The sequence below is a fragment of the Macrotis lagotis genome, chromosome 1 (genome assembly GCF_037893015.1).
Source record: "Macrotis lagotis isolate mMagLag1 chromosome 1, bilby.v1.9.chrom.fasta, whole genome shotgun sequence".
NCBI lineage: Eukaryota > Metazoa > Chordata > Mammalia > Peramelemorphia > Peramelidae > Macrotis > Macrotis lagotis.
The window spans coordinates 340,175,829-340,198,808 of NC_133658.1; the positions used below are offsets into that span (position 1 = coordinate 340,175,829).

Genomic DNA, 22,980 nt, shown 5'->3' on the forward strand with positions numbered 1-22,980 from the left:
AGATTTAATATATTTTTATTCTTATGCTACATTTCTTAACTTGTGCCTTCAGGAAAATTATTCTCCCCTTCCTCATGACACTATACAATGTTTGTTCTCCTAATACTCCTCTATTCTCTAGATTTAATTCATGAAAAAAGTTAGAAAAGGGTTTTATTTTCAACTATCTTACTCATTCCCCAAACCCTAGTAAGTGAGGCCAAGAGAGCAAGAAGTACCTGAGTCAGAGTACTAAGAAGTATTATGGTGACAAAGTCCTTCTTTGCAATTGCTTATGAAATTCAAAGACTATAAGAGTTGGAAGGTATCTACAAAACTATCTAACTGTCTCATTTTCCTGATAAGAAAATGGAGAGTCAGAAAAGGAAAGTAACATATCTAAGAGGACATAATAATGGTAGTAATCATTATAATTATAATAATAATCATATCAGACTTAGAAAGTGCATTAACATTTGCAAAGAACTTTAATTATGTTATCTCATTTGAAGTTCAAATTGAGCTACTATTACTACTATTATTACTCTCATAGGAGAATAGGAAATTGAGACTTGGAGGGAAAAATGACTTTTTCCCAGGCTCAAACAATCAGGAAGTATCTGAGGCAGGTTTTGAACTCCAGTTTTCCTGCCTCCTTTATCCACTGTGCCCTGTAGATGCCTATCATTGCCAGTAATAGTAGAGCTAGAATCCAGTTCTATTGATTTTCAGTCTACCATTCTTTCTACTGTATAGTATATATTTGGAATAAATCTCATCTTTTCCAAAAATACTTCTAACTTCAACTTCAGTGAGGCATTTGTTGCCTCACTAGAAGGAATATTTTTGGCATTTGATTCTTGGAAAGAGCTTTCAGGGTATCTTACTACTCTTACCGAAAGAGTAGAGAAATGGCTCTTACTGGTGGTTTGCTAGTTAAGAATTGTATTTACCTCAGTAGATTTTTCAGATTCTATCCAAGGGTTCTCAATTTATGTTGATTCCCTGGCAAGATGATACAATATGTTAACATTAAGATAGTGGGAACCGGGATAGCTGTAGTGATAGAAATAAGTCCTTTAAACTTGGCTGATGAAAGGGCATCACTGTCTGTTTATTTTCCATATTTTCAGGGCTTATCATAATTATAGAATAGATTTCTATTACAATGGAATAATCATTAATAGAAATAAAATTGAATAGAAATAAAAATATGACTTGCATAAATTATGGATTATGTCCCAACTATTAAGAAAAGTATGTGGCTGTGATGGGATTATTTCCTTACTATAGGATTTTCATGCTGATTTGATGAAGGATATAAAATTGCCATGTTTGGAATCCAACCCTCACCTTTGAGTCACATCAGTAGAAGAACCTTTATGGTTGGAAGAACAATAAGAAACTCATCCACCAGGAGTTGGGAGGGTTGTTGAATGTATATTTTGAAGAATTTCCATAAAAAATAAATTATGCTTCAAAAGTGTCTACTATTAATTAATTCTGCATAAGTACGTGTGACTGCATTTCATTGTTAAGAATATTGGACTTGGAGTCAGGAAGACCTGAGTTCAAATTCCACTTAAGACACTTTCTAATTGAAAGAGATAATGGATAAGTCAGGTAAACTCTCTCAGCCTTAGCCTCCTTTTTAATAGGAAAATAATAGCACCTTTTTCTTAGGGTTGTTGTAAAGATAAAGTGAGATAACACATGCAATAGTTTATAAAACACTTAACATTAAATAAATGCTAATTATTATTGTAATTATTATCATAAACAATTATTATTCCCTCGTATCATCTCTGTTTTTTATCCTCACTTGATTCTTTGTTAAATTAGATACATGTATGCACCAAATTGTTGTTAAGAGTTTGTTCAAGGAGATGGTAGAGAGAAGACAGGCACAGTTCTAAAGTCTCCTGATCTTTCCCCATATATGTTATGAAACAAACTTCTTAACAGAAATCTGATCAACAAAACTCAGAAAGAAAAGCCAAGAGAAAAAACATCTACCTCAGGATTTCTCTTCCACAGTTGTGGGTGAGTCTGGGTGCAGAGGATGGATCACCTATGTTTCAACCTGAGTGGTTGGCAGGGTGGGAGCCTGGGGATCCTCAGGGCCTAGAACCAGACCTGCTTGATCAGCTGTGGGGCTAGAGCCTGGTCAACCACTGGCGCTTGGGTCAACTAGGGAGCAGAGGCATTGGTGTTGGTTCTGACCTTCAGGAGCTTGTCGACAGGGCTGGGGGGAGAGTTCTGGTACAGGAGAGTTGCAGACATCATCCCTGGGCTCTTCTAGTGGGGAGGAACTCCTATGCCTCCTTTTTAACTGAAGCCTCTTCCCAGAACAAACAAAATTACAGACCTTTTGCCCCAGGAACAGGTGTGTGAGCAGAAGAACCAGGCCAGCTGACAATAGGGAAAGTAGAAACCTCACACCAGGGTAAAGCCCACCATTGATTGAAGACAAAAGTATTTAGCAACTTCAATCACTCCCTCCAGGGCAAGGGAGAAGGCCTCAATCTAGGTCATACACATCCCACAGAAAGCAACCAGCACCCCCTACTGGGTAGCTGGATAAATTACACTCAGTGAGCAAATCCTCTACCACCCTCTACTGGCCACCTGGAGATATTGCACTCAGTGAATAAAGCCTCTTGGGATCCCAACAACAAACTTCTGTGAACTAGTGACTCCCCAACTCAAGGTCATAGCAAAATGAAGAAAGGTCAGTAGAAAGGTAGATACATAGAAAAATACTTGGAAGAAAAAAGACCCTAACTCAGAGAGACCTAGAACCTATGAGGAGAATATGATATGGTTTCCAGCACAGAAAGACTTCCTTGAAGAAATAAGGAAGGAGTTTAAAAATCAATTGGAAAATTTGGAAAAGAAACCCAGAAGATTAAAACCTTGAAATAAGAAACCAAATCATTTGAAAATACAATGGACAAATACAGAATGAGAATAATTCTCTCAGATCCTCAACTGAGCAAATGCATAAAGAAAATAATTCTCTCAAAACCTCAATTGATCAAATGGAAAGCTCTTTGAAACATAGAATTGACCACTTGGAAAAGGAGTTGCAAAAGGTAAATGAAGAAAACTCTTCTCTGAAAAAAGAATGGAATCTTCAGACACTAATGACTTCATGAGAAAGCAAGAGCCTGATAAACAAGATCAAAAAATAGAAGAAAATGTAAAATACCTCATCAGCAAAACCACTGACCTCGAGAATAGGTCGAGGAGGAGCTCCTAACAATTATTGGACTTCCTGAAAAACATTGATTAAAAAAAAAAAAGGCCTGGACTTAATATTACAGGATCTAGTGATGGAAAATTATCCTGATATCATGGAACCAGAGGGCAAAGTAGTTATTGAAAGAATACACCAATCCTCTTCAGAAAGAGATCCTAAAATGGAAACACCAAGGAATGTTGTGGCCAAATTTCAGAATTATCAGATGAAAGAGAAAATTCTATAAGTAACCAGAAAGAAACAATTTAAATACCAAGGAGCCCTAGTAAGGGTAACACAGGATCTGGCTGCATCAACATTAAGGGATCGAAGGGCCTGGAATGAGTTATTCTGAAGAGCAAGGGAGCTTGCAATACAGCCAAGAATCCACTATCTGGCAAAGCTGGGCCTTCTTTTACAGGGGAAAAGGTGGACATTTAACAAAATGGATGAATTCCAAAAATTCCTTATGTAAAGATCAGAGTTATATAGAAAATTTTGACATCAAACAAGAGGTTCAAGAGACATGTGAAAATGTTAAAGAAAAGGGGGGGAAGAAAAAAACTGATATCCAGTAAGATGAAACTGGCTATAGCCCAGCATGGGAAAAAGATTCTCATAACTCTTGAGAATTGTAAATCTAATAGAGAGAATATACCTAGCCAGAAGTGATGGGCACTCATGACTTATCCATGAGATTGCTACCCAATGGGAAGAAATTGGCTATAACACTACATGGGAGAAAGGCTCTAATAACTCTCAAGAACTGTAACTCTATTAGATAGAATATACTTAGCTAGAAGTGATGGATACACAGAATTTTCTATGACTCAGATAAAATGATTTAAAAACACATCCTCCTTAAAAAGGGGGGACAGGAAGGAGACAGAAGGAGGGAGAGGATTCAGTGGGGGTAAATCTCATTATAACAAGAGGTAATAAAGGAGAACAATGGAGGAGATGAAAAATACCTGAATCTTCCTGTCATCAGACTTGGCTTAAAGTTACCTTACACACATACTCAGTTAACTTAAAAAACATCTTACCATTCAAGTATTAAAAGGGGAAAAGGGGAAAAGGGGAAGCGGGACAGATACAGGGAGGAAGAGAAAAAGAGAAACTAACAGAAGGAAGGGAAGGGAAATGGGAAAAAGGCAAAGGGGAAGGAAAGGGGAGGGGTGGATATAGGAGGGCAAACATACTGAAGGGGGTGGTATTCAGGAACAAAATCATGGGGAATACAGATAAAGGAGGTAAGAGGGGAAAACAGAAATAGAGGGAAGATAGCATGGAGGGTGAGAAAGAGTAAGTAATTATAACATTGAATGTGAATGGGTTGAACTCTGCAGTAAAATGTAAATGAATAGCAAAGTGGATTAAAAACCAGAATCCTACAATAGGCTGCTTACAAGAAACTCATTTGAAGCAGAGAGATGCATATAGAATAATGGTAAAAGGTTAGAGAAAAATATAATTTGCTTCAGCTGAAGTGAAAAAAAGCAGGGGTAGCAATCTTTATCTCAGACAAAGCTGCAGCAAAAAATAGTGTTTAAAGAGATAAGGAAGGAAATTATATCCTCCTAAATGGTATCATGGATAATAAAGTGATATCAGTATTGACTATATATGCACCCAGTGGGATAGCATCCAAATTCTTAGAGGAGAAGCTGAAAGAGCTACAGGAAAACATAGACAGCAAAACTCTACTAGTGGGAGACCTCAACCTCCCACTCTCAGATCTAGATAAATCAAATCATAAAATAAACAAGAAAGAAGTTAAGGAGGTAAATAGATTGTTAGAAAAACTAGATATGATAGACATATGGAGGAAATTGAATGGGAATAGAAAGGAATAAACCTTTTATCTCTGCAGTACTTGGCACTATAGACTAAGGCATAAAAACCTAATGATCAACTGCAGAAAGGCAGAAATAGTGAATACATCTTTCTCAGATCACAATGCAATAAAAATCATATGCAATATTGGGCCAGGGAGATATAGAGCCATAGCTAATTGGAAACTGAATAACCTCATTCTAAAGAATGAGGGGATCAAACAACAAATTAGAGAAAGAATTAATTATTTCATTCTAATTAATGACAATAATGAATCAACATACCAAAACCTAAGGGATTCACTCAAGGAGGACCTAAGGGGATAGATTATATCTTTAAATGCCTAAATGAATAAATTAGAGGAGGAGGAAATCAATGAACTAAATATTCAACTAAAAAAATTGGAGAAAGAACAAATTAAAAATCCCCACTTAAATGCCAAATTAAAAATTATAAAAATTTAAGGAGAAATTAATAAAAGCAAAAGCAAAAAATCTATTGAATAAATAAATGATCTTTACAACTAATGTTTCTAGCAAAGGACTCATTTCTAAAATATACAGAGAACTGATTCAAATTATAACATAAAGCCATTCCCCAATTGACAAATGGTCAAAGGATATGCAAAGGCAATTTACAGATGGGGAGATCAAAGCAATCCATAATCATATGAAAAATTGCTCCAAATCATTATTTATTAGAGAAATGCAATTTAAAGCTTCCCTGAGTTACCACCTCATACCTCTTAGACTAGCAGACATGACCAGTAAGGAGAATGATCATTGTTAGAAAGTTTGTGGGAAATCTGTGACACTATTGCACTGTTGGTGGAGCTGTGAACTCATCCAACTTTTCTGGAGAGAAATTTGGAACTACACCAGAAGGGCAACAAAAATGTGCATACCCTCTGGGTCTGTACCCTGAAGACATGATGAAAAAAGAGTAAAACATCACATGTACAATAATATTCATAGCAGCCCTGTTTGTGGTGGCAAAGTATTGGAAATCAAGTAAAAGTCCTTCAATTGGGGAATGGCTTAGCAAACTATGGTATACGTATGTCATGGAAAACTATTGTTCTATTAGAAACCAGGAGGAATGGGAATTCAGGGAAGCCTGGAGGGATTTGCATGAACTGATACTGATTGAGCTGAGCAGAACCAGAAAAGCATTGTACACTTTAACAGCAACATGGGGGTGTTGATCAGCCTTGATGGATTTGCTCATTCCATCACTGCAACAATCAGGGACAATTTTTGGGCTGTCTGCAATGAAGAATACCATCTGTATCTAGAGAAAGAACTGTGGAGTTTGAACAAAGACCATGAACTATTACCTTTAATTTAGACAGAAATGATATCTTATTGTCTGATCGTGCTATCTCATACTTTATATTTCTTCCTTAACGATAGTAAAGACTAACAAATTGCCTTCTGTGTGGGGAGGGAGGAGGGAAGTTAGATTAAGGGAAAAATTGTAAAACTTAAATAAAATCTAAAGAAAAATAAAATGTGTTCAATCCTTTTTGCCAAGGTAAGTATTGGGTAATATGATGCTTGCTTTCCCTACCATTCCTATATATTTATACATTGTTTTCATATACCCTAGTTTTGTTAAATGGCATTTCTCCTATTTTTTTCCTTTCTTCTAATACTGGGACCTCAATCCTTTATCTTTTTCCCTTTAAATTACTTAGGATAGAACCAATCTAATCCCAGGACTTTTTCTGCCCTGATCCCACTCTATTTAACTTCTTCAACATGCTTTGAAGATACTAAGCTTCTGGTGTGATACATTATTTTTTATATTTCTATTAGAATGCCTGTATTGTCTCCATCAACAGAGTTCTTTTCAACTATACAAATCAATTTATTTTTCTGTTTTTCTGTTCTCTTGCATTTACAGTTTAGATTTCCTATTCTTTTCTGATCCATTTTTAAGTCCTTGTAGGATTACCATCAGTCTATCAGGGAAGTCATGAATCTTCTCTCATTTTTAGCAAAAGATGCTATGTCTCGTATGAACCTGACTTTAGTTTTTTACTATTTGAATTTTTTATGTATGCTTAAAGTATTTTTCCTTATATATGTTGGGAACTATGGATTTTGATTATGACATTCTTAAGACTTTCCCTTGGGGGGGGGTCCTTTCATAAGATAATATGAAGATTTTTTTCTATCTTTGCCCCTGGATCCTAATAGAAATGAACATTTTCAGTTATGACTCCTTGAAATTCAGTGTCCAAGATTTATTGTTTTTTTATATTAGTTTCCAGGGAGTACAGTAATTCTTATATTATCTTTCACTGATCTCTTTTCCAAGTCAATTGTTTATTCACACATATACATATATACTCATACAAATGCACATGTAATAGGCAGCTAGATGGCACAGTAGATAAAATGGCTTTGGATTTAGGAGGACAGGATTTCAAATTCAGCCTTAGACACTTGCCAATTACTAGCTGTGTAACCTTGGACAAGTCACTTAACCCTGATTGCCTCACATCCAGTGCCATATCCAATTGTCCTGATTCATATCTGGCCACTGGACCCAAATGGCCTTGGAGGAGAAAGTGAGGCTAGTGACTTAGCACAGCATCCTCCTCACTCAAATTCACTTAATTTGATTATTATGGCTTCACCTTCCTGATGTCGTGCTATTTGAAAATGATGTACAAACATTATTATTATTTTTACACGTGTAAATGCATATATACATACATGTTTTATATTATGTATATATGAGAGCTTCCAAGGTCAATTTTTGCCTATTTTTTAATGTTTCTGATTTTGTTCAATATTTCTCATGTGATTCACATTTCATTTGGTCTACTCTAGGCTTTCAGTCTATTTCTAGGATATGGTTTCTCATTTCCTCTTTTGAATTATATTGTCTTCTAATTCATTTCCTTAAACTTCTGTTTTATTCTTAAAAAATAATTTGCTTCTTTCATTTTTTTAGGTTTTCATATACACCTTGTGGAAGATATAATTGTTTTTCTTTTGAATCTCTGCTTAAAATTGTTATTAAGATAGATTTCCAATGACTATAGTAATTAGTGTTAGATTTACTCAACACAAATACTGTTTGATTAGACATCATTCTCTAATTAGAGATATGTTTCCTTTCATGGATGAAGTTTTTAAGGTAGGATTGGAACCTCTGATATGAGGGGTGATGTCCTTTTTAGGACTGTTCTTTTACCTTTGGCATCCTCCTTCTACCCAACTCTCATCTGTAACTCAAAAAAGCTATAGTATGACAGTGGCTACATTCAAGTAAACCATTTCAGCAGTTAAGCTAGATTGAAGGTAATTGGAAGGCCTGAGATTGGTGAGTTAGGGAGAAGTCTATCACAACTGCATGAAAACTTCACCTGGTGAAATGAGTAGATGAGAATATTTGTACTAATGGCCAAGAAGGTGGCCTTTAACAACTGAAACACTGTTGTTTCTCTCTCACTCTCTCTCTCTCTCCCTATATAGATATAGATATAGATATAGATATAGATATAGATATAGATATAGATATAGATATAGATATATAGATATATAAATATAGATATAGATATGGATATGGATATGGATATATATACATAATATATATATATATATATTTATATATATGTAGGTAGAGTCCCAAGTCTTTATCAAAATTTTCTAGTTATTTAAAATGTAATAACTTTTTCCTCTCTTCCTTCTGTTTTGTTCAAATTTCCAGAAATGTCAAAGAATTGAATGGATTTATTTGATATTGTGTTTTCAATGATGTCATGGTCATCCAAGGAATACCAGGACATTGTTGGTCATCATGACTTTTTTCTTGCCATTGGTCTTTAAGGAATCTGAAAGAGAAAGTGAAGCTGATGTGTCTGTGAAGTTCTGTCTCACTTAAATCTGATAAATGAGTGAGACAGGATATCACGTGTGATGTTATTGATCATCCTTGAAACAAAGAATAAATTAGAACAGAGTTTTGTGCCAGGACCCAGGTTATGCCATCTGCTAAATTTCAGGTTGGAGTGTCTGCCCTCTTTACTCTTTCTCTGAATTCTCAATATTCTTGTAGTGAAATCCACCTTCTAAGATTTGGCTACTCAGATCTTTAAGATTCGGGGGTGAAGCCAAGACATGACAAGAGAGGATCCTCTCTTTTAAGACTTATAAACTGAGGACTCTAACTACATTTTTAGAGACAGAACACACAGAGGGATCCAGTGAGGCAGTTCTCCAACCTAACGTAACCTGGAAAAGAGTGGAAAGGCTCTAAAGGCTCCACTCCCTGGGGTTGGAAGGGTAGCTCACCAGAGTGAAGGAACTTCAACCTCCAGTAGGCAGCCCCAGGGCACTGGGAACCATGGCTCACTGTAGCAGGAGCAATTTCTTGATCTATACCCTGGGGAGTGCCAGGCACAACTTGGAGGATTGTGGCTGAGGCAGCCCCAAATCCAGGAACAGGCTGCTGGTAAGCAGGAGCACCCAGGGTATGAGTGCTGAACCTAGGGAGGGGAGTGGAGAGAGACTGCAGAGATCTGTCCTCTGTCCCTGTAACAGCCCTCTGGGGTTCTGATCGCATGCAGATCCTGATTGCAGTCTAGGCCCCCCACAGAAAAGAAGGGCCCCACCACCTCAGCCCTGTGGCAGAGGGGTGTGCTTGTGGTCATTCACAGACCAGGAGGGAAGACAGAATTTCACACATGGAAATCCATGTGGAGGTATCTCACTAATCCTCAAAATCTCAAGAAGCAACCCAAAACCAGGAACAGACTGGGAAAATGAGAAAACAGAGAAACAAGAGGAACACCATTGAGAAACACTTTGCCTGTGATCCCAAAAAGGATGAAAACACTCAATCTGAAGATGAGGAAGCACAAGCTCCTGCATCTAAAGATTCCAAGAAAAACAGAAATTGGGATCAGGCTATGACAGAACTCAAAAAAGACTTTGAAAATCAAGTGACGGACATAGAAGAAAAATTGGGAAAAGAAATGAGAGAGATGCAGGAACAACATGAAAAACAAGTCAGCAGCTTAGTCAAGGAGATCCCCCAAAATGCTGAAGAAAATAGCATGTTAAAAAACCAGCATAGGTCAAATGGATAAAACAGTTCAAAAAGTTATTGAGGAGAAGAATGCTTTAAAAAGCAGAATTGACTAGATGGAAAAGGAGATAAGGAAGCTCTCCTAGGAAAACAAATCCTTCAGACAAAGAATAGAAATGAGGGAGGTTGCTGATTTTATGAGAAATCAGTAATCAATACTTCAAAACCAAAAGAATGAAAAATTAGAAGAAACTGTGAAACATCTCATTGAACAAACAACAGATATGGAAAACAGATTTAGGAAAGATAATTTAAAAATTATAGGACTAACTCAAAGGCATGATCAGGAAAAGAGACTTGACATCATTTTCAAAGAATTACTACAGGAAAATTGCCCTGATATCCTAGAAGCAGAGGATAAAATAGGAAATTGAGAGAATCCACCCATCTCCCTGAGAACAAGACCCCCAAAAAACAACCCCCAGGAATATTATAGCCAAGTTCCAAAAGAGAAAATATTACAAGCAGCCAGAAGGACACAATTCAAATATCATGGAGCTGCAGTTAGGATCACACAGAACTTACCAGCAACTACATTAAAATTTCATAGGAGTTGGAATATAACATTCTGGAAGGCAAAGGACCTTAGAATGTAATCAAGAATCAACTACTCAGCAAAACTGAATGTCTTCTTCCAGGGAAAAAGATGGACTTTCAATGAACCAGGGGAATTTCAAACATTCTTGTTGGAATGGCTAAAGCTGAACAGAAGGTTTCATCTTCAAATACAGAACTCAGGTGAAGCATAGAGAGTGGAGGAGAAGGATAAAATATGAAGGACTTAATGATGATGAACTACATGTATTCCTGTATAGAAAAATGATACTGATAATACTCATATGAACCTTCTCATTTAATAGAGCAAGTAGAAGGTGCTTTTATAGATGAAATACAGGAGAAAACTGAATTTGAAGATATAATGCGGTGTAAAAATGGAGTTAATAGATAAAAGGGAAATGTAATGGGAGAAAGAAAAAGGAGAGGTGGAATAGGCTAAGATATTTCATATAAGATTTTTCTTTATTACAATGAGCTATTGAAATGGTATGGAAGGGGGAGGGCAAGGGGGAATGAGGGACTCTTCACTCTCATCAGAGGTGGCTAGGAGAGGAAACAACAGTTATACTCAATGGGGTACAGACATCTAGAGTAAGAAGGAGAGAAGAGGGAAGGGGGAAGGTGGGGGGATGTGAATGATGGAGGAGAAGTCGTCAGATATAACACATTTTCTTTTTTTACTTCTTGCACGGGGCTGGGATTGGATGGCCTATACGGGACCATAGAGCCAGGTGAATGCTGGGCCTAAGGGGTGGTATGTGGGCTCAGGGCCTCTTCGTTCCAGGGCTGGGGATCTCTCTGATGTGCCACTCAGCTACCCTACAGCAGAGACAGAGTGAAAGGAGAGAGAAAATATTGTACATGGTACTGGAGAAGTATGAATGGAGGGAGTTGCGATCAGCAAAGACAATGGTGGAAAAATATGGACATAACTTTCTTGATGGACTTATCATAAAGAATGTGATCCACCTGTGACAGAGCTGGTGGTGTTAGAATACAGACTGAGGCAAATTTTTTATTATTACTCTTTTGTTGGGGGGGTGTTGCAGGGCAAATGGGTCTGGGTGGTCTGCCTGGGGCCACACAGCTGGGTGATTGTTGGGTGTCTGAGGCTGGATTTGGACTTGGGTGTCCCTGGCTCCAGGGCTGGTGCTCTATCTGCCACCTGGCCACCCCTATTATTATTATTATTTTATTTTATTTTGGGTCTTTTTTTGGTTTTTGCAGGGCATTGGGTTTGGGGTGGCTTGCATGGGGTCACACAGCTGGATGATTGTTGGGTGTTTGAGGCTGGATTTGGGCTTGGGTGTTCCTGGCTCCAGGGCTGGTGCTCTTTCTACTGTGCCAACTGGCCATACCTACAATTATTGTTATTATTATTATTATTTTTAATTTCAATTTTAATTTTTTTCTCTCCCCTTTACTTTATTGCTCATGCGGGTCCATATTTTTTGGCGGGAGGGGGTATTATGTTTACTCTTAAACAAGAATATTTTAGTAATGTATAAAAAATTATTTATACAAAATAAGAATAAATAAATAAATGAATGGGGGCAGATCTTTAAGATTCAAATTATTAACTCTTTAGAACCTCCCTTATGAAAATGTGTTATTAGTGTCTTGTATGTCTTTGGTTATTTCAAGTGGATTCTTCCCTTAAAGAAATTTTAAGCATTTCTTTAAGCCACCTTTGTTTGAACTAGTTTATATTTAATCAGTTGACTTGGATCAGTGCAGCAAAAATATTATTTGTTCATGCCTCCCACAGAGATCAAGAATTTAAGATCACATTTTAGAGCAGGTCACCCAGTAAAATAAATTTCACCCTGACTCCTATGAATCCCACATATGTTAGAGATCCTACCTTGCTTGGTATAAAGTGGGGGTGGGAACATCAAGTGACTAAATTCAGGAATTTGGGGAATATTTTTCAGATCTTGTAATTTTTGAAATCTTCATGGAGTCCTTTAAAAAGAATTTTCCTTTGAAAAAGTTTTAAACATGCTTTCCTTCCTTCCTTCCTTCCTTCCTTCCTTCCTTCCTTCCTTCCTTCCTTCCTTCCTTCCTTCCTTCCTCCTTCCTTCCTTCCTTCCTTCCTTCCTTCCTTCCTTCCTTCCTTCCTTCCTTTCCTTTCCTTTCTTTCTGTCTTTCTTTCTTTCTTTCTTTCTTTCTTTCTTTCTTTCTTTCTTTCTTTCTTTCTTTCTTTCTTTCTTTCCTTCCTTTTTTATTTTGCATTGGAAACTGATGTGTATTTTCATCCAAAAAAGATGGGCAAAAAGTTCTGCTGAAGGATAGAATGTGGGAGCTTCAAGAAAAAAATAAACAAACAAACAGTGACATAATTTGCCTGACTGATCAGCATAAGGAAAGCATTATGGAAACTCTAGAATCTCAAAAGCAGTTAATTATCATTTCAGAGAAATTCTGGTTCAACCAAAAGCTCTGGTAATAGAACTAAGTTAAAAGTGACTTTTCTTAGGCCATGTCAAGGATCTTTACCTGGGGGCAATCAAAGCTACACCTCAAAAAAGCTCACCAAGTTCAAATAAGCTTAAGCATTCTAAATCATGAAAAAATACTTATCTGAAAAAGTATTTCTATCCAAATGTTAGGCAACTTGTCAGCATCCCAGTAATAGGAGAGTAATCTAGATTAAATGGAAGAGTTAGGGTGATCTATTTCAATCTTCCATGAGACTCAATTGAAAATTCTAGGAAAATTTTTACAAGAAATGTTAACTGGGTCCCATTTCAGTGCCTCAAAGGCATCATGTGGCTTGCTCAACATAGGATAAACTTGAATGAAAGTGGCATTTACTAAGTTAGCAGAATGGTCTCAGAAATCTCATCTGAACTTTGGAAAGGAATTTCATTTGTGATAAGTAGTATATTTTTAGAACTTTGAAAAAAATTACTCTTAACCAATGGTAAGATTTGGGAAGACAACTGATCTATCCAGAATAAAGAAGGAAGAGGAAATTGCTTGTACAGTTGAAACATGAGAAGGACTGACAAGAACTGAGTTCTAATTCTAGTTTCAATACTAATTAATTCTCTTTGTTACTTTTGGAATGTACCTTAAATATTTTTGTACCTAAGTTTACTCATCCATACTGTAAGAGGGCAGATCAGGACAATTAGAGAACTATTGAAAACTGAGCTGGGAAGTAAATTGGCCAGATTAGTCATGGATTACAGTGATTGCAAATCACTTCCTTGGAATAGAGATGCATGTTCCCTTTGACTTCAATGGATGATATCCCCCTGGTCTTGCTCTTCTTACTTTATGCTCCATAACCCTCTTTCTCAGTAAGGCATTTGGTATCATTCAAGGAAAAAAAAACTCAAATGGGAAGAGATAGTTGATTGATTAAAACCAAGGAAAGAATAATGGAAGCCCTTAGATTTTAAATATCTAGAAATATAGATCTTGTGACCTTCAACAACCCATTTAAACTCTCTGAGCTGTAATTTTCTTAATAAACAAAACATGAAACTAAAGTAGATAAACTATAAAATGTCTTACAGCATGAAATCTTTGATTTTATGATACAGAGGCTAAGATAATCAAAACTCTGGAAAAATATCTAAGTTAAAAGTATGAACAATGCTTAAAGCAGGTAGGCATACATGCAGTGGAGAGAATGCTGGACATTGTATCAGGAAGTCCTGAGATCTTCCTTGAGCAAGGCATATCAATTCTGTTTACCTCAATTTCTTCAATTGCCAAGTGAGAATAATATCACCTGACACTTAGGGTTGTTCTGAGGATGAACTGAGATAATATTTACAAAATTCATTGATTTCTTAATCTGAAAAATTCCTGTTCATAGCTTCTGACCATTTATCCATTAGGGAATGACTTGTATTCTCATAAATTTTACTAATTTCTCTATATATTTGAGAAATTAAGGCTTTATGAAAGACACTTGCTATAAAGGTTGTTTCCTATCTTTTGACTTTCCTTCTTATCTTGGTTGTATTGGTTTTATTTATGTAAAAATTTTGTAATTTATTTTTAACTAATGAAATAATATTAATCCTTTAAACTTTTATTCTGTATTTTGTTCTTCTCAGTTATATGCAAAAACTATTTTTAATATTCATTTTTTAAAACTTTGAATTCCAAATTTTCCTTTCCTTCCTTCCTCCTCACCCCACCTCCTCATAGGGATGGCAAGCAATTAGACATAAATTAAAAATGTGTAGTCATGCAAAACATTTCAGAATAGTCATAGAAAAAACATAGACCAAAAAATGAGGAAAAACATCAAGAAAATCCAAGAAAATAAAGTATGCTTCAATCTGTATTCATCTAGCATCAGTTCTTTCTCTGGAGATTGAAATCATTTTTCATCATAAGTTCTTTATAGTGAAATCACTAATTTAATCATCTTATATTTTTATATACCATTTCTTCTAGCAAAATAGTATTCCATCGTAATCCTATAACACAGGTGGTTCAGACATTTCTTAATTAATGGGTATCCCCTTCATTTCCAAATCTTTGCCATCAGAATAGAGCTGCTATAAATATTTTTACACTTATAAGTCATTTCCCTTTTCCTCCCACATAGTAGTGATATCACTAGGCCAAAGGGTATATATTGTTTTATAGTCCTTTGGTTATAGTTACAAAATTCTCTAGAGAATGGTTGAATCAGTTCACAACTCCACTAACAGTATATTAATGCCTTATTTCTTCCACATCCCATCCAACATTTGTCAGTCTTCTCTTCTGTCAACATAAGAGGTATCAGATAGTACCTCAAAATTGCTTTAATTTGCACTTTTCCAAACTAGAATGAGTTAAACCATTCTTTCACATGGCTATAGAGAGTATTGATTATTTCATCTGAAGCATGTTAATGTGTTTTGATCATTTATCAGTTGGGGAATGGATACTAATTTTAATCAATTCTCTATTTCAGAAATGAGACTTTTATTAGAGAAATTTGCTCAAAAATTGTTTTCAAAGTTACTATTGTTAAATGAATTTCCCTCTATTCTGTTCCCCCCTTACAATATTTTTTTCTCTCTCATTTCACTCTGCCCCTCTTCAAAAGACTTTTGCTTCTGACTATCCCTACCTCAGATATTCCCTCCCTTATATCAACACCCCACACACACTGTCCCTTCCCTTATTTTCTTCTGATTACCCATTCCCATAGGGTAAGATATATTTCTAAACCCAATTAAATGTTATCCCATCTTTGGGCCACTTCTGATAAGAATATAATTCATTCACTTCCCCCTAACTCTCACATCTTTTCGTCTACTGTAAATGAAAATCTTTTAAATTTAATATAATCAAAATGATCTATTTTACATTTTATAATGTTCTCTATCTCTTGTTTGATCTTGAGTTCTTCCCTTCTCCATAGATCTGACAAGTAGACTATTCTTTGCTATTCCAATTTGCTTATGACATCACCTGTTATGTATAACTTATGTGCCTGTTTTGATCTTACTTTGGTATGCAATAGTTTTGTCAAATAGTGACTTCTTGTTGCAAAGGCCAGAGTCTTTAGGTTTATCAAATATTAAGTTCCTATAGTCTCTGACTTCTGTGTTTTAGGTACCTAATCTTTTTCACTAATCTAGCATTCTATTTCTTAGCCAGTACCAGGGCATTGGTATCATTGAATGATGAGACCAATTTAATTTTGTTCATTAATTCCCTTCAATATTATTGCATTTCCAATATCATTGAACTTGTATTTTTCTAGATGAAATATATTATTATTTCTTCTAGTTCTATAAACTAAATTTTGGTAGTTTTGTTGATATGGCATTAAATAAATTAATTAATTTAGTTAGTATTGTCATTTTTATTATATTGGCATGGCCTACCCATGAGCAATTGATATATTTCTAATTATTTAGATTTGACTTTATTTGTGTAAAAATCATCTTGTAATTCAGTTCACATACTAAAGCATAAAATTGTACTGTGGGCCGAATGTGAAATCTATTGATGACTTTCCTAATAGTAAACTAACCTTGCAATCCTAGTATAAATTTTACCTGATCATATTATACAATCCCTGTGCTATATTTCAGCAATTGCCTTGCTATTATTTATTCAAAATTTGTGTACCAATATTCATTAAGGAAATTGTCCTATAATTTTCTTTCTGTTTTAGGTCTTCCTAGTTCTGGTATTAGCACTATATAGGTAATAAAAGGAGATTGCTAAGACTCCTTTGCTTATTATTTTCCAAATAGTTCATATAAAGTTGGAATTAATTGCTTTTTAAAAGTTTGGTAGAATTCACTTATGTATCCATCTGACGCTGGGATTTTTTTTCTTAGGAAGTTCGTTAATGGTTTATTCAATTGCTTTTTCTAAGATGGGGTTATTTAGGCATGGTATTTTCTGGTCTGTTAATTTAGGTAATTTATATTTTCACAAATATTCATCAATTTAACTTATGTTACTGGAGAAAGGGACATTTGTGTTTTGTTTAGTGAGGAAATCATGGAACTTTGACTCAAGGAGGTAAGAAAGGCTTAGACTTTAATTTACAGGTTGCACAAAGCTTACCAGCTACGACAATGTACATAAGTTGCCAAAACATTCACAAATTAGATCCTTTTGAGAAGCAGCTAGTCAGTTTCTTAAAGGATAAGTTAATTAGAAAAACTTGAGGGAAAGAAAAGCAAAAGTGAAGACAGGAAACCATGGATCCCTAATGAGAGAGAGAGTAATAACAAGGGAATCAAGTTTAGGTGCTTTAATGAGGTGAAGGCGAGTTTCTAAGAAGGTAATAAAGTTAAGAAAAAAAGATAATAAGCTGATAAAGGAGGTGAGTAAGGGGATATTCAAGTTAAATAGGTAGTTATAAGCTGGGAAAGAAAGTGAGTAATAAAGTTAAGGAAAAAGAGACAGCTAAGAGAGAATAGCAAAGAGAATAGAGAATTTAAAAATGAAAAAAGGCAAAGTATAGAAAACATAGATCAATATAGATCGGTCTGTATGGAACTGGAGACACATTGGTCTACGTACATGGAACTGGGGCACATGGATCCAGTTTAGAGAAAGGAAAGGGAAAAGAAATTGGAGCATCTCAACAGGAAGTCTAGTAGGAAGAGAGCAAATGAGGAAGTGATGATTTCTTAAATACCCCCTCTGTGGTAGGTAGATCAAGGGCAGTGGTTAGGGAATAGCCTAATATCTGATGAAGGTGTGATTTTCCACTACACATGCCAGAGCAATGGTACTTGAGGAGTGGTTAATTCTTGACTTTAAAACAGCAATCTGCACATGAATTGCATTCCTAATTCTATGCAAGAGTAATATTTGTTGTCTACTGATCCAGCTTGGTGCCATTGGCACATTGAATGCTACTGCTCTAAGGGCTTGATCAAGGTCAGACACATGGTCAAGCACCAAGCCAAAATACAGCAGCATAGTAAATACTTTAACAGGACAGAAAAAGTCACAGACTTTTTCCCAGCAGAAAAGAGCACAGTATTTCTCTTTCCCCCGAATTTCTCTGCTACAGAATTGGAATAAATTGTTCTTTAAATGTTTGGTGGAATTCACTTGAGAATCCATCTGACCATGGGGATTTTATTCTAAGGGAGTTTATTAATGGTTTGTTTCAGTCTCATTTTCTAAAATGGGGGCATTGTATTTTCTACTTTGATAATTTATATTTTCAAAAATGCTTATAAATTTAGCTCAGCTTGTCAGATTTATTGGCATATAATTGGGCAAAATATTTCCTTATGACTGTTTTATTTCTTATTTTCTGGTGATTTTACCCTTTTCATTTTTGATTCTTGATATTTGTTTTGCTTCTTTCTTCTTTCTTTAATCAAAATAGCCAGTGACTTTTATCTTATTATTTTTTCCATAAAACCAGTTCCTAGTTTTATCTATTAATTCAATCTCTTTATTTTACTTTCTATTTTATTAATTTCATTTTTGATTTTTCAAGATTTCCAATGTTGTTCTCAATTGGAAATTTTTAATGTATTATTTTTCCACATTTTTAAATTACATGTCAATTCATTAATCTGCTCTTTTCCATTTTGTTCTCATAAGAATTTAGAGAAATAAAGCTTTGACTATATGCCATGTATTTTGGTATGTGGTCTCATAGCTGCCATTTTCTTAAATAAGTTATTTATTGTTTCTTTTTTTTAATCTTGTAAGTTGGGAACTTTATTACTTTACCACATACTAAAGAAGAATTATACAACGTTGTATGAACAAAGTAGTTAACATGGCAGTTTTCTGCTAGCGGCACCATTCACAGCTTTAACTTAATTCACTAAATTACCTTTACCTTCCTAGACAACATTACATACATTTGGCATAATCAAAATTTAAAAAGTAATGCTAAACTCCATATAATGAATTTATTTCAATACAAGTGAATTTATCTCAAATAGAGGGAAAATATCAAAATCTCAAGACAGTGCCAATTTCCTTAAAAATCCATCTAGCCATATACTCATATATAGCCTTAACCAGATGACTTGCTGGTGTTTAGATGAGATTGTCTAGCTAGAAAAAGTAATGTTACTAAGCCAAAGGCTTTAGAAGGGCATTGAAATTCTATAGCACTTCCCCACCCCCAACCTTAAAAAAAATGAATACCATTATTTTCTTTAAGAGGCTAAAGTAAAGCCCTAACAGATCAAGATAACAATTTCTATCAGCTTTGTCCAAAGAAACTAAATATTTTTCAAACACAAAAATTTAGGCCAAGTGAGAATTCACTTGCTATCATTAGTATCTTTATGCCCAAAAATTATTGCAAAGATTCTGTGGCCAACAGAATTATTTGTGCCTGGTTACTTTTAAATAAATCCTTTCCACCCCCAAATTCTATAATTGTTGACCCAAAGAACACACAGGTTTCGCATTAAGCTGTTTTAATGGTCTCAAAATTCTGTGACAGATTTTTGGTCAAATTGTTTCCATTTAAAAATTACTGATTTTAAAAACTAATAACTTAAAACTGCCACGAAACAAATGGTCCACAAAAACATTCCTTTCCTCCTGAAGCTTTTACGATGCATTGTAATCAATAACCAGTCTTTTACTATTAAACTTAAATGGCCAATTGAGACAAACAGTTCTGAGACTGTTCTTCCATCACTGATTCAGACTGGGGTGGCAGGTGTTGTACAGAATATTCATTTAGTCTTCTGGGCCTTCTGGGCAGATTTTGTGACCTTGCCAGCTCCAGTAGCCTTCTTGTCAACTGCCTTGATGACACCAACTGCAACAGTCTGCCTCATATCACGGCCAGCAAAACGACCCAGAGGAGAATAATCAGAGAAGCTCTCCACACACATGGGCTTGCGTGGAAACATGTCAACGATGGCAGCATCACCAGATTTCAGGAATTTAGGGCCATCTTCCAGCTTCTTACCAGAACGACGATCAATCTTCTCCTTCAGCTCAGCAAACTTGCAAGCAATGTGAGCAGTGTGACAATCCAGAACAGGTGCATAGCCAGCACTGATTTGGACTGGATGGTTCAGGATAATGACCTGTGCAGTGAGGCCAGCTGCTTCCATTGGTGGATCATTCTTGCTATCACCAGCCACATTACCATGGCATACATCTTTGACGGACACATTCTTGACATTGAAACCAACATTATCCCCAGGCAGAGCTTTGCTCAAAGCTTCATGGTGCATTTCAACAGACTTTACTTCAGTTGTAACATTGACTGGGGCAAAAGTGACCACCATTCCTGGTTTTAGAACACCAGTTTCCACTCTGCCAACAGGTACAGTACCAATACCGCCAATCTTGTAGACATCTTGAAGGGGTAGACAGAGGGGCTTGTCAGTTGGGCGAGTTGGAGGCAGGATGCAGTCCAAGGCTTCGAGCATTGTGGTTCCATTAGCATTACCATCCTTACGAGTGACTTTCCATCCCTTGAACCAAGGCATATTAGAGCTTGGCTCCAGCATGTTGTCACTGTTCCAACCTGATATTGGCACAAAGGCTACTGTGTCAGGGTTGTAGCCAATTTTCTTAATGTAGGTGCTGACTTCCTTGACAATTTCCTCATATCTCTTCTGGCTGTAAGGGGGCTCAGTGGAATCCATTTTGTTTACACCAACAATCAGTCGTTTTACAACTAGTGTGTAGGCCAGAAGGGCATGCTCACAGGTCTGCCCATTCTTTGAGATACCAGCTTCAAATTCACCAACACCAGCAGCAACAATCAGGATGGCACAGTTGGCCTGAGATGTGCCTGTAATCATGTTATTGAAAAAGTCTCTGTGTCCTGGAGCATCGATAATGGTCACGTAATACTTGCTGGTCTCAAATTTCCACACGGAGATATCAATAGTGATACCACGCTCATGTTCAGCCTTCAGCTTATCCAAGACCCAGGTGTATTTGAAGGAGCCCTTTCCCATCTCAGCAGCCTCCTTCTCGAACTTCTCAATGGTTCTTTTATCTATTCCACCACATTTGTAGATGAGGTGGCCAGTCGTAGTGGACTTGCCAGAGTCTACGTGTCCAATGACGACAATGTTAATGTGAGTCTTTTCCTTGCCCATTTTTGTGGAGGTTTAGCGATGGTTTTCACAACACCTGCTGTGTTCTGGCTGCAAACCCGTTGCGAAAAAGCTATTGTTTCTTTTATTTGCTTTTTGACCCACTCATTCTTTAGAATTAGATTATTTAGTGTTTAATTTCTAATCTATGGTTCCATTTCCCTTTGTTAGATGTATTTTTTTATTATCATCTGAAAAAAAGACATTCAATATTTCTGTCTTCTACATATGATTTTGAGGATTTTATACCTTATTATATGGTCAGTTTTTCTGTGCATACCATGTACTGTTGAGAAAAAGGTATGTTCCTTACTGTTTCTATTTGGTTTTCTTCAAAGATCTGTCATATATAACATTTCTAATATTTCATTCATTTCCTTATTTTCTTGTACTTCTTGTACATTATCTCTCCTGGATCAATTTTTCAAGTCAATTACTTTTTCAGTGAAGTATTTAACATTTGCTTCTATTTTATTCATTCTTTTGAATTTATTTGATAAATTTTTGTTATCTCATAAAGTCATTACCTTTCACTTACCCAATTTTAACTTTTAACGAATTTTTTTCTTTTCCTCAATTAGCTTTTAGACTTCCTTTTCCTTTTGACCAATTGTACTTTTTAAGCCGTTATGTTCTTTTTTCAACCTGTTGCCTCTTTTGTTCATAATTCTCTTGCAATCACCTTTTTTTCCTTTTCCCAATTTTTCTTATACTTCTCTTATATGAATTTTAATCTTCTTGTTGTATTCTTTGAATTTTTTCCCAGGCTTAAAACGATTTTCTGTTTTTCTTTGAGACTTTGTTTGTAGGTGTTTTGATATTGTTGCCCTCTTCTGAGTTCAAGTCTTGATATTCCCTGTTATCATAATAACTTTTTATGGTCAGGTTCTTTTTTGTTGGCTTTTGCTCATCATTTTGGATTTTTTCTTTCTTTTAAATTTGAACTTGGTTCCAAGGATTGAAAGGGCACTGTCTTAGACTTATTGTGCCTGAGGATTTAAGGCTTTAAATATTATTTCACCCTGTTCCTTTGTTGGTTCTGCTCTTCCAGGATTTGTTTGGGGTATTATTTTGTGTGGTTTTTTTTGGAGGTAACAGCTTACTGTTACTGCTTATTCTGCCATTGTAGCTTCTCAAAATCCCCTTTCTATCAATTTTTCTGTTTTTTTCCTTTTCCTTTTTTTAATTTTTAAAGATGTTTTCTAGGAGGAAAAAAAGAAAGGGAAACAGAAATCTAGGCAATGTAAAGATGAAAAATGCAAGTCAAATATATTTCAAAAGTATACAAATGTTTAGACAGCATCATGACAGAGGATTGTGGAATTAAAGCTAGAAGGTACTACAGAGATCATCAAGTTTAATTTCATCATTTTATATATAAGGAAGCTGAAGCTAAAAATCAGGTAGATTGCTTATACAAAATTCACAAAGGTAGTATTAGAGGGAAAATCTCAATCCAAAGCCTCCAACTTCAGAGCCAAGTCTTTCCATTGCACTACATATTTTAGTAATATTTTTGTATTTTTAGTACCTTACATACTATAGACACTTAATAATCATTTGATGAATTCTGTTGAGATTCCACAGGTAAGTATAAATAGTGTTGGATTTGGAGTCAGAGGTCCAAGATTCAGTTCTAGGCTTTGATGTTTTCTACCATTTTTTGACTTAAGTAAATCATTTAACTTTCCTTGGTTTTAGTCTCCTTAAGCTATAAAATTATCA

General features: G+C 35.6%; 1 pseudogene; it reads right to left on the bottom strand.

Annotated features, from left to right (window-relative positions):
* Positions 1–19,854: 19,854 nt before the first annotated feature.
* Positions 19,855–21,322, bottom strand: LOC141517565 (elongation factor 1-alpha 1 pseudogene; annotated as a pseudogene).
* Positions 21,323–22,980: the final 1,658 nt, after the last annotated feature.